This window comes from Apteryx rowi, unplaced genomic scaffold (genome assembly GCF_003343035.1).
Source record: "Apteryx rowi isolate R43461 unplaced genomic scaffold, aptRow1 scaffold_132, whole genome shotgun sequence".
NCBI classification, from domain to species: Eukaryota; Metazoa; Chordata; class Aves; order Apterygiformes; family Apterygidae; genus Apteryx; species Apteryx rowi.
In genome coordinates this window covers 1,205,978-1,216,378 of record NW_020447553.1, presented here as the reverse complement: position 1 = coordinate 1,216,378, position 10,401 = coordinate 1,205,978, and positions in this window count along the sequence as shown.

Below are 10,401 nucleotides of genomic sequence, written 5' to 3'. Positions count from 1 at the left end.
CAGGGCGGCGGGGCCGAGCCGCATGGGCGCTGCGAGGGCCGGGCTCAGCTGCCGGGCATCGGCGTGGCGGCACGCGAGGGGGAAGCCGGCCGCCGAGGCGGGAAGGCAAAGCGCTCGGCAAATGCCTCCTTTGCCCATTATATCCAATTCCTTCCTTATTTACCTGAACAAACAAGCCGGCGCTTACCTCAGCTGGAGGTGTTTGAATATCCCAAGCGGGGCTTAACCCTTGAGGGGTGCGTCGAGCACGCTGGGCTCCGACCCACGTCGGCGGGGCGAAGCCGGGCGCCGTTAACCCCTTCCCGGCCTCTGCCCGCCCTGGCTGCCGGCACCAGAGAGGCCGAAAGCTCCTCCGCTCCCTCCCTGCTCCAGCTCTGCCGGGCCCTGCGGCACAAGGACCTGCTCCGACGCTGCCGGTGGCTCAGCCAGACCCACGTGCACAAAATAACTCGCTCCAGCGCCGGCTGGGCCAGGAGCAAATCAGCAATATGTATGCAAGGGCAATGGTGCAGGACCACAGTGGAGATGGTGAGTGCCAAGCCAAGGATGCTCCAACCCACCAAGGATGCTCCAACCCTGCCAAGGATGCTCCAACCCACCAAGGATGCTCCAACCCATTGAAGATGTTGCAACCTGCCAAGGATGCTCCAACCCACTGAGGTTGCTCCAAACCCACCAAGGATGCTCCAACCCGTTGTAGATGCTCCAACCTGCTGAGAATGTTCCAACCCGCTGAAGATGCTCCAACCTGCCGAGGATGCTCCAAACCCACCAAGGATGCTCCAACCCGTTGAAGATGCTCCAACCAGCTGAGAATGCTCCAACCCGTTGAAGATGGTCCAACCTGCCGAGGATGCTCCAACCTACCTGGTCCATGCCAGAAGACCCTTGCTCCGCTCGCCAGCCGCGCTGTGGCACAGACATGCGCCACCTTCCTCCCCAGTGGGGCCAGAGCACTTTGCGGGAATCGCTGCCGTGCCCCGGAGCAGGGTGCCTGGGAGCCGATGACGGCGCAGGGCGTTCAGGGTCTGGTGCGTCTTTGCCRGCACGAGCTGGAAAAAGCTGTTTCGACCGAGACAGACACCGAATTGGTATTTATTGCCTTTCCAACACGTAAAGAGCACGTTGCAGTTCAGTCGGTTCTCCCATGGGCAGCTCGAGAAAAAAAACGAACTCTCCCATGGCCTCAAAACCCGCATTTTTGAGAGCACGTCAGACACAACCCAGCCCAACCCCGGCCGTAAATACCCATCCCGTGAGCCGGCCCCGGGGCCTCCGCCGCCTCGAGGCGGCTCTCCGGGCGCACCCATCCGGGCTGCGAGGGACGGCCCGAACCTGGGCGAACCTCTGCTGGACGGCGGCATCTGTCGCGGGAGAGCCCGAGCAAATGCCGCCCGCTCTCGCGGCCCGCGGGAATGCCGCTCCGGGGCAGGTGGCAACAGCCGCTTCCCACCTGGCGCCCGCTGACCCCGGCGCCACGCTTTCCCCATTAGCCCTGTGCTGTTTGCTGGCAGGAGGGGGGGGGAAAAAAGAAAAAAAAAAACCCGTAGAAAGGCGCCTGTGCATTAACACGTCGCCGGGCCGCGGCGGCRCGCTAGCAAAGGGCACCGCAGGCTTCGCCGCCCGCTTGCCAGCGCCAGGAGTTTCCGCCTCCCTTTCGAAACGCCTCAATGTTATCTTATCGGCGGGGAAAAATGTTCCCCCCCCCGATTACGGCTCTCGCCGTTCGAGGGCAGCTTCGCTCCCCTCTGTTTTGGTAAACACAGCCGGGCCTGTAACACGTGGTGGCGGCGGCCACGAAGCAGCCGGGGGCTTGGCGGGACGCGGGGGGCGAGCGGAGGCGAAGGTGCGTCCCGCTCCGGAGCCCGGGTTGCTCTCGATGCCGAGCTCCGGCAGCAGGGCAGGGGCCCTTCGGGACGCCGCCGTTCGYGGAGGGGGCTCGGCGGGTTATTTCGATGCTTTGAGGGCAAACGGCTCAATCCGGCGAGCGCTGGGTTTTGCCGGTGCTCAGGCCGGCCGCAGGCGCTCCTCGGCGGCGTCCCGCCACGCTTAACCCGCTCATCCGCCTCCGTGGGGCATCGCGCCGCCGCGACCGCGTTGCTCCTGGGCGACAAATCCCACCGGCTCTTCCCTTAACGTGGCGCCTCCGCCAGGTCTCTCGCACGGTCAGCGCCGCCTTAGAGGGACGTTTGCAGAGCGGTGACGGCTTGCACGGCTCCTGCGAGCTGCGTTTGCACCTCCTCGCCGGGACATCAGGTCTCCTGCTCTCGTTAGGTTTAATTACCACTCGCTACCGGAGCAAACAGCAAAGCTGCAACGGGGGGAAGAGCGCGGTCCGGGTGCAGCAGTGAAGAGGCGGCAGCAGGACGCCTGGGTCGAAGGGACCCGCCGGAGGCGCCCGGCCCCACTTCCCTGCCCGGGAGCATCCCGCCGCCGCGCCAGCCCCGCCTGGCTGGGACCCGGCTCCAAAGACCACGTCTGGGTCTGAAAATGTTTTCCCTGCTCCCGTTATCAGTAGCACTGGAGATTTTGATAAGCAATAAATTGAAGGGAAAAGCATTTGCCCGGCTTTCTGAGGCGTTTGCTTTGCAGGTCTGCCTGCGCCGGGGCAGAGCGGGCCAGCTCGGCGGCACGCAGCAAGGAAGCCATGGAAAAACCCCCAAATTGGCCGAGGGGACCGAGGCCAATCATCGAGGCCCCTTTGCGGATGGGTTGGTGCATGAGGCAGCCTGAGCCGCGTGCCGGGGCTCCCCGTGGGCCAGGCTCCGGCCCCGGAGCCAGCGGGATGCAGCCAAGGTGACAAGGGCGTTCCCGGACACATCTGCCCCAAGCAAAGGCCTGGGAAGAGTGTTATGGCAGCCGGCGCGTGGATGAGGCGATTCCCGATGTTTTTCGGTCGAAGACGGGAGCGTTCACCACTTGGCGGATGGGGAAGCCCAAATCCCTCAAAAGCAAGGTGAGCTCGGGGCGCCGAGCCCAGCACCGCCGCTCCGGTTCCCTTCCCGTGAGCGGCTCCGGCGGCTCCRGCGCTCGGCGCAGCCGGCTGGCGGCCCGGGGCACGTCGCTGCCTCCCATCTTTCGCAATCCCGGCGGCGGGGTCACAACTGCTATTCAAAGCAGCTCTGGTTACATATGCAAAACAGGAAAAGAATAGGTTGCGACACCTGAGGAACAATGACAGAGGGGAAATAAAGTCTGGCTTTTCTGTCGTGTGTGTGCGCAGGTTTATGTGCTTTTCCTTGTCCTTTCTGTCAACCGCTCGCTTGCAATTCCGGTGCCTTTGCCACCGCTTCGGCTTCAACGCTTGGCGAGCCGGCCGGAGGGGAAAGTTGGAGAAACGGCTTGTGAATCAGGCTGGAGGAATCTCCCCGCCCGCTCACCTGCGGCTAATCTCTGGCTCCATCGCAAGAATAACAGAGAAGCAGCCATGTAATGTACGGACATAATAAAACCATTGAAGGGGCTTGATGTCATCGCAGAAACCACAGACACGGTCGAGCCCCAGCAATTTGTCACCGGAGCCGCGCGGCGTTTCCCGGTCTCCTGCGGCAGCGGGGTTTCTCCCGCTTCGCCCGCCAAGCCCGCACGGGGTTCGGGAGCGACAGCGGTGCCCAGGGGATCCCCCGGGGATCCCAGGACCCGAGCGCTGGAAAAGGCCCTGCCGGGAACCGCCTGCCGCTCGCTCCCCTCCTGCCACCCGTAATCTTAATTGCTCTTCGGCGGCTGTTTGCTAACCCCAGCGCGTTTCCTCCCGGCTTGCACCGAGACGGTTTATCGCTCCCGCTCCGGTGTTATGTCAAGCTGAGGCACGGAGGGAAGGTCAGAGCCCGGAGTGCTCCCTGCGATCCCAGAGAGGAGCCGCGACGGGGAGCGCGGGTGCGGAGCCAGGACAGAGGGGCCGGTGGGTCCAGGTCTCGCCCGCTGCCTGCAAGCCCTTGGGGCTCCCCGTGCCCCGGAAAGGCAGCRGACGGAGCGGCAGATGGGAATAGCGGCCCCGTTTCCCATCGATCGCCATGCACGTTTAAAAGCCCCCGCGCTGTTTATCCCTGCGAYGCAGCTCCACCAAGGAGCACGAGCAGAAATCCCACATCGGTCCGATTGCTCCAGAGCAGGGACCGACCGAGTCCCCTCAAATCTCTCCGCAGCTCAGCCAAAAACGCCYGTTTCCGAAACGGCCCCGGAGCAAGGAACGGGGCAGGGCCGCTCCTGTTTATTGCCTCCCTTGCCGGCATCTGCCCGGCTTCCCCATCTCCCAGATGCTGCCATAAACGCGGTTTAATGGGGGCACGTGCGTGTGCTTAAGGCAAACAGCCGCGAGCCCTGCAGCCGGCACCCGCGGCCCGGGCTCGGCGCGGGGGCACCCGAGCGAGGGAGGCTGCAGGAGGAGCGGCACGGTGCCGCGACCCGAACGRCGGCGGCTCCGTTTCGGGGCAGCCCCCGGGGCCGAAAGGGAGCGGGCGCCCGGGGGTGCTGCCAGCTCGGCCGCCGGGGACACGGGGCGGGCGCCAACGGGGAGCAGAGGGATCCGCCGGCGTGTTTGCTGTTCCTTCGTTAATGCCCTGCTCTTTTCTTTCCTCCGGTTGCTTTCAACTCCTGCTTTTGTTTCTCGGGATTAAGCCTGGAAATCGCTGCAGGTCGCCCAGCGGTGCCAGGAAGAGRCGGCTCGGGGCAGCGCGGGGGCACCCGGCTCCGCGAACGCCGGCGCGGGGGGGGATGCAGCGAGGTCTCGGCTCCCCGCCGCTCAGCCCCGTCGCGGGGACGAGCCTTGCTCCGAAACCRGCTCTTGCACGAGCCCCGCGCCGGCGCAGCCCTGGCTCCCCGCGAGCCCCGGCCGCTGTCCGGCAGCGTTCCCAGGCGCGCGCGGGCAGCCAGGTGGGACCGGCAGGGCCCCGTGCCAGCGCACGGGGATGTTGTCTTTTCACACAGCGCCGGTGCGGAGCCGAGCGGCAGCAAACCCTCCGCTGTTTTGTTTCCCACAGCGGCTGCCACCGAGAAATGCAAATCCAGTCTTGCCCTTTCTTTTGCTTTTTCCCCCTGAATGCAAACGATCCGCGGGCATAACGGCCCCATGGAGCGTGGGAGCCGCGGCGGCCGCGCGGACGCTCCCCCAAGGTGCCCGGCRGCACGAGCGGCTCCCACGGTGGCAGAGCTGGAGCAGGAGAGGCTTCCCGAGCCTCTGGGGGGAATCCCTAAAAAAAAGAGCCCCTAACGCCCCAACTCGGCCCTTTCTGAGCCCGAAGGCTGGATGGGGAGGGGAAGGCAGGGAGTCAGAGAGGACGCAGAGCCCCGCGGCCTCCCGCGGCGCAGGGACCGCTGTCCCGGCCGGGGAAAGGAAGAGCCCCCCGGCTCCCGGAGAAGGCGCCTGGCCGAGCTCTCGCACCTGAGCTCTGACTCAACGGTGAGTCACCCGGCTCCTAAGGAAACGTGGCCTTCCCAGGGAAGCCTCACCGGGCCAGAGCCACCCCCTTGCTCGGCCCCGGCGGCTCATCCTGGCCTGGCTGCCCCCGGAGCAGCCCTCTGCCGGCCTGGGAGCCCCCCAAGGACCAGGAGCTGCGGGCTCCGGTGGGAAAAAGAGGGGCTGGGAAAAGGTCCCACACCTGGAGAGCCGGCAGCTCCGTGGCTGCCTCTCCATGCCGGCGGGAGCATCGCCCTGTCCTGGCACAGGCGCGCTCCCGCGGGGTGACCAGCGAGGAGGGTGGCCCGCTGCGGGTGACAGCCATCCCCCYGGCCCGGGACCTGGCCGGCCTCCCCGACACTGCCCGGGGAGCGGGCTGCCRCGGAACATCGCATTTCCAGGGATCCTGGGGCAGGAAGGAAGGAAAACGTGAAAAATGGGTAAGACGGTAAAATGCAAGAGAGCACGGGCAAGACGCAAAGCCCGCAGCAGAGCCAGGCCACCAAGGCAGCCCGGACACCCCGCAGGAGAAGTAATTAAAGCAGAAAGCGGTTAAGCGGTCCCGGCAGGAGAGCAGGGAGCAGGGCCGGGGCTGCCGCCCCCCGGGAGCAGGGGGAGCCCCGAAAGGGCCCCGCTGGCCCCCGGGCCGGCCGGAGGCAGAGCGAGGCTGGCGCTCTCCTCGCCCGCGGTGGATCCCGCAGGCAGCGAAACATTTGCTCTGTCAACACGGCCCTAATCCCCGGGTGAGAGCTGCCGAGCAAAGCCGCGGGCAGGCAGGGTGGGAACGCGCTGCCCTTTGAAAYGCGGCCCTGGGCATCGGCATCAGCATCGGCCCCGCGGGCAGCGYGGCACCGGCGCCCAAACCGTGTGCCGGGCGAGCGCTCCCCACCATTTCCAGCTGGAAACAGCCCCCTTTGCCCCGTCATCATCTCCCCCTCGGGCGCTCCTGCGGGAGCTTCCCCCCGACCGATGCGGACGTTGGGATCGGGATGCTGAAGCAGCGTGGAGCACGTGGCCGGTCAAGGCTTCGCGCCGGAGATGCATCCTGGCACGGGCCAGGCAGCAGCGAGCCGAGATTTCCGTCTCCTGCCGGCAGCAGGCGCGTGCAAAGCCGCCCTCGGAGCTGCCGTGGCATCCCTCTGCCGGTCGCCCTCCCAGCGAGCCCAGCGCCGGCCTGAGGATCGGCATTTGCTGGATCATCCCTAAAGCCTTTTCCTGGTAGGATGGCATGAAGCTTTTTGTTACTCGGCGGCTGCTTTCCAGCTTGGCCGGCGCTCCGGGCTGGGCAAACAGAGCTCCCCYCTTGCAGCCCACCCCGGGACCGGCTTAGCCGGCCGCAGGAAGCCAACGCACGTCGGCTCCGCAGGGATCTGTTCCCACCGGCGGCATCGGCACCAACACCCATCACCCGCCGCCAAAAAAAAAAAAAAAGGAAAGGAAACGAGTGCGTTTCGCAGTTTCCCTTTGTTTGCTCTTTAAATAATTGTTTTATCACTATTTATTCAGATCGCTTTAAAACTCTGACAAACCTGCTTCTCAGGCAGCGCTGCCGCTTCCCCCCGGCCCTGCTCCGAGCGCTGCCTCCGGGCGGGAGCCACGGCAGGCCGGGGAGCTGCCGTGGCCCCGGCTCTGCCCGAGCCGCATTTCACCCCACCGCTTCCCCCAGCGCAAGCCCCGTTCCCCGGAAAAGGCCCGGGAACTGGCGGCAGCTGCCGCCCAACGCTCCCCTGGGGCAAAGTCCGGCGGAGCGCCCACCGCCACTGCGGGGATCCCAGCGCATCCCTAAAGCCCGGCGGGGGCCGGATGCTCCGGCGGTGTCGGTCCTCGGGCATCACCCAGACGGGCGGCTCGGCATCCCGAGGCAGCGCCCGCGGGGGTCGCGTCCGACGCCTTTGCYGGGCGTTCGGGGCTCCGCTGCCGGGGCTGACGTCAGGGCCCAGGCTGCAGCTGTCAAGGTAATTGAGGAAACCCGGCCACGGCAAACAAGGAGGAAGGGAGACGGGGCAGATTAGATAAGGCGGCAGGCGAGGGGGTTGCTGCCTTTTTTTCTTGCCCCCCCCCCCCCGTCGCGCAGCTGGGACGCGCGGGCGCAGAGCCCTCCGGGTCGGGGCGAAGGCCGCCGGGGACCGTCGTCCCAAAACGCCGGGGCAAAAGCCGAGTGCCGGGCGCTGCCCCAGCTCTCGTCCCCTTCCCCTGCCGGCGGCGCTCAGGCCTCCCCGGCGTTTCGYCCTCCGGACTAAGGCGGCTTTGGATGAGCGCGCCGTAAAACGCCCTTTAGCAGGGGGGCTCGGACGCCTCCCTCCGTTGCTCGCGGGGCGCCCGGCGGCTCAGCGCTTCGGCCGCTCCGGAGGGTTTCTCGGGATGAGGAGCACGCTCAGCTCCCTCTGCTGGCACCCGCTCCGGCGCTGGCTCTTCCCAGGCACAAGCTGACGATACCTAAGCCATTTCCAAAGCACCTTCCCGTGGTTCTGCCTCCCGGACACGGCCCGGCCTGCTGGCTCCTCCGCCAGCGCTTTGCTCCCTGCTTTATACGGGGACCCAAGCGGCCCCAAGGATTTATCCCCACCTTAGAGGTGGGGAAAGGACTTGCCACGACCCCGCTGGGGCAGCAGCAGAGCCGGGAGGAGCAGGGATGGGTCTCAGCCCCGTTATCTCTCCCCTACTGAACACAGCTCCTGGGGGACCCATATGGGACCTCCTATGGGTCCCATAGCCGGAGAGCCGGACTGGGACCCATCATCCGCCCAGCGGCCCCGAGAGCAGCAGCTGGGAAGCGGGCGCCTTGTTTTTAAGTCAATAAATGGAGATCGCTATGGAGACGCAGGCGCTAGCGCAAGCAGCTCTGCAAGACATCCTATATCGGGCTCCCCACCCACACACCTGTTTCTCCTTTTTGCCACCAAAACGCAGGCTTCTTCCCTGCTCCGAGCGTCAGGAGCCCTTCCCGGGCTTTGCAAGGGCCCTGCAAGGGAGCAGGTGCTCGGGGGGGATTTTTACCTTGCTAAGGCAAGGCACGAGGAGGTGCATGGGCATCACCGCAGCTCCTGGCTGCAGGCGCACGCTCTCCCCCGGCAAGGCACGCGGTGCTCTTATCTCACACCCCTGCGTCTGCACCTCCTTCAGCGGCCGCTTAAACAGCACGTGTAGGCGGCCAAGCAAACTAAGCCCTCCCAGCGGGTGCGAAAGCACTTGAGCAGGTTTATTATCCGTGTTTGTAGAGATCCTTAATGAATTCCCCTGAACAGCTCATGGAGCACAGCCTCGGAGATCAAGAGGTGGTACTTGACTGCTGGAAAACAACTGCACCACTCTTAGTGAAGAAGGTCTGAAGTAGAGCAATTATACCTAATCTCCAGCTTTCGGGCTTGTTCAAACACCCTGAGCTCGAGCTGTAACTCGCTACCGCCGGGAGGACGGCAGAGGAGGCCGAGGAGCCCATGAAAGCCTCCGGGAGACGCGCGATACAGCCGGCTTGCTGCAGAAAGCGCTCGAGCAGAAAGCACCGGCTGGCAGCAGCCAGGACGGCTGCCTCCAAAAACGCAAGAAACACGAGAGCAAAGGAGCAAGCCGCGAGCCCTGCGCCGCTCGGCCTCTTCCTCTGCCCCCATAACGCCACGTCTAGTTGAACCCACCCCACCATCACCAACACTGTCACTACGGCAGAAGATGGAGCCAAGGTTTCTACGGCATCAGCCGAGTCACCCTGCCGCCTCAGTTGTAAAAATGGGGCAAACAACGCTTTTTCCACTAAAGCACTTCAAGGTATTGCAAAGGTATCGCTCGTGCAGGCAAAGGTGCAATCAAAATAAGGGAATAGTGGAAGGGACAAAGCTTTTAAGCCAGCCCTGCCTAACGATAGCCCACGGAGCTGATCCCATAATATTTGAGAGTGCAAACAATGCTATTCCTTACCTGCGCCTGCCATCTGCTTCCTCACCGTTTCCATTGCATGCTTTTACTCAGGTGTTTTATGAATGGGGTAGCATACTTTTGAGATTAGATTTCCTTGAATCATTTCTCTTTAACTGGGAATTTTCCAGCTAATGCACTGGCTGAGCACCATAACGAGATAGAGATTACAAAGAAAAAAAAACCCACACTTAGCACTAGAAGTTATTTCTGACTCCTTGCATTTAAGCACAGATTCACATATGCTCTTCCCCACGGACTCCCTTGTCAGAACACAAAATTCTCCTTAATAAGCACGGCCTAGTTTCCCATTTGGCCTGGTACATGCTTTACGGTGCAGCCTGAAGGATTTATGGAGAAGAAAGAGGCRAAGTGAATACAGCTGCCTCCCTTGGCATCTTCCAGCCCATTGCAGGCTTCATCCCACGCGACTTGGTGGGCACAGGGGAAACCACCAAGAGCTGCCCACTTCTCCACTGCAGCGACAGCCAAGGCCGTATCCTGCGCTCCCGAAAGGCCCGGCGCTCGCTGGGAGCTCACGCAGTGCCGGTTCATCCCTGTGCAAGTCGTTTCGGTCCTGACGCGCTTCGCACCAAGGGGGCTGCGGCCCTCGACCGCTACAGARGAGGTGCCAAGAGCAGCTCTAGCAGGCTTAAGTCATCTTTATGCCGTTGACTTCAATATAACTGCGATCCCTTCCTCCAGCTGAAGAGTTWATCAGCTTTGCAACGAGGGGAAATAATGGCTCTGTAAGACAAAACCTCAACGAGCAGATTCCAGCTGTGATCCRAGGGAGCCCTTGTCAGAAGCCTGCAGCTAAGGCAACACGATACCAAAGTTTTGGCCCAGCTTTTGTCTCAGTCAGCGCAGGAGAGCAGACGGCCCGTCCAGCCAGAGCTGYTGGCAGCGATGAGCACGTGTCTTCGCCGAGGCCTGGGGGATGGTGCAATTCAACCCTGCGCACTGCGAGAAGGTGCGTGGCCTTTCCTCACCGTAACTCATTAAGTGTGCACACATCCCCAGCGCGCACAAGTGGAGAGGAAGATTTCCTCCTAACTACAGCAGCCGTTGCTTCATGAACCAAAAAAAAAAAAAAA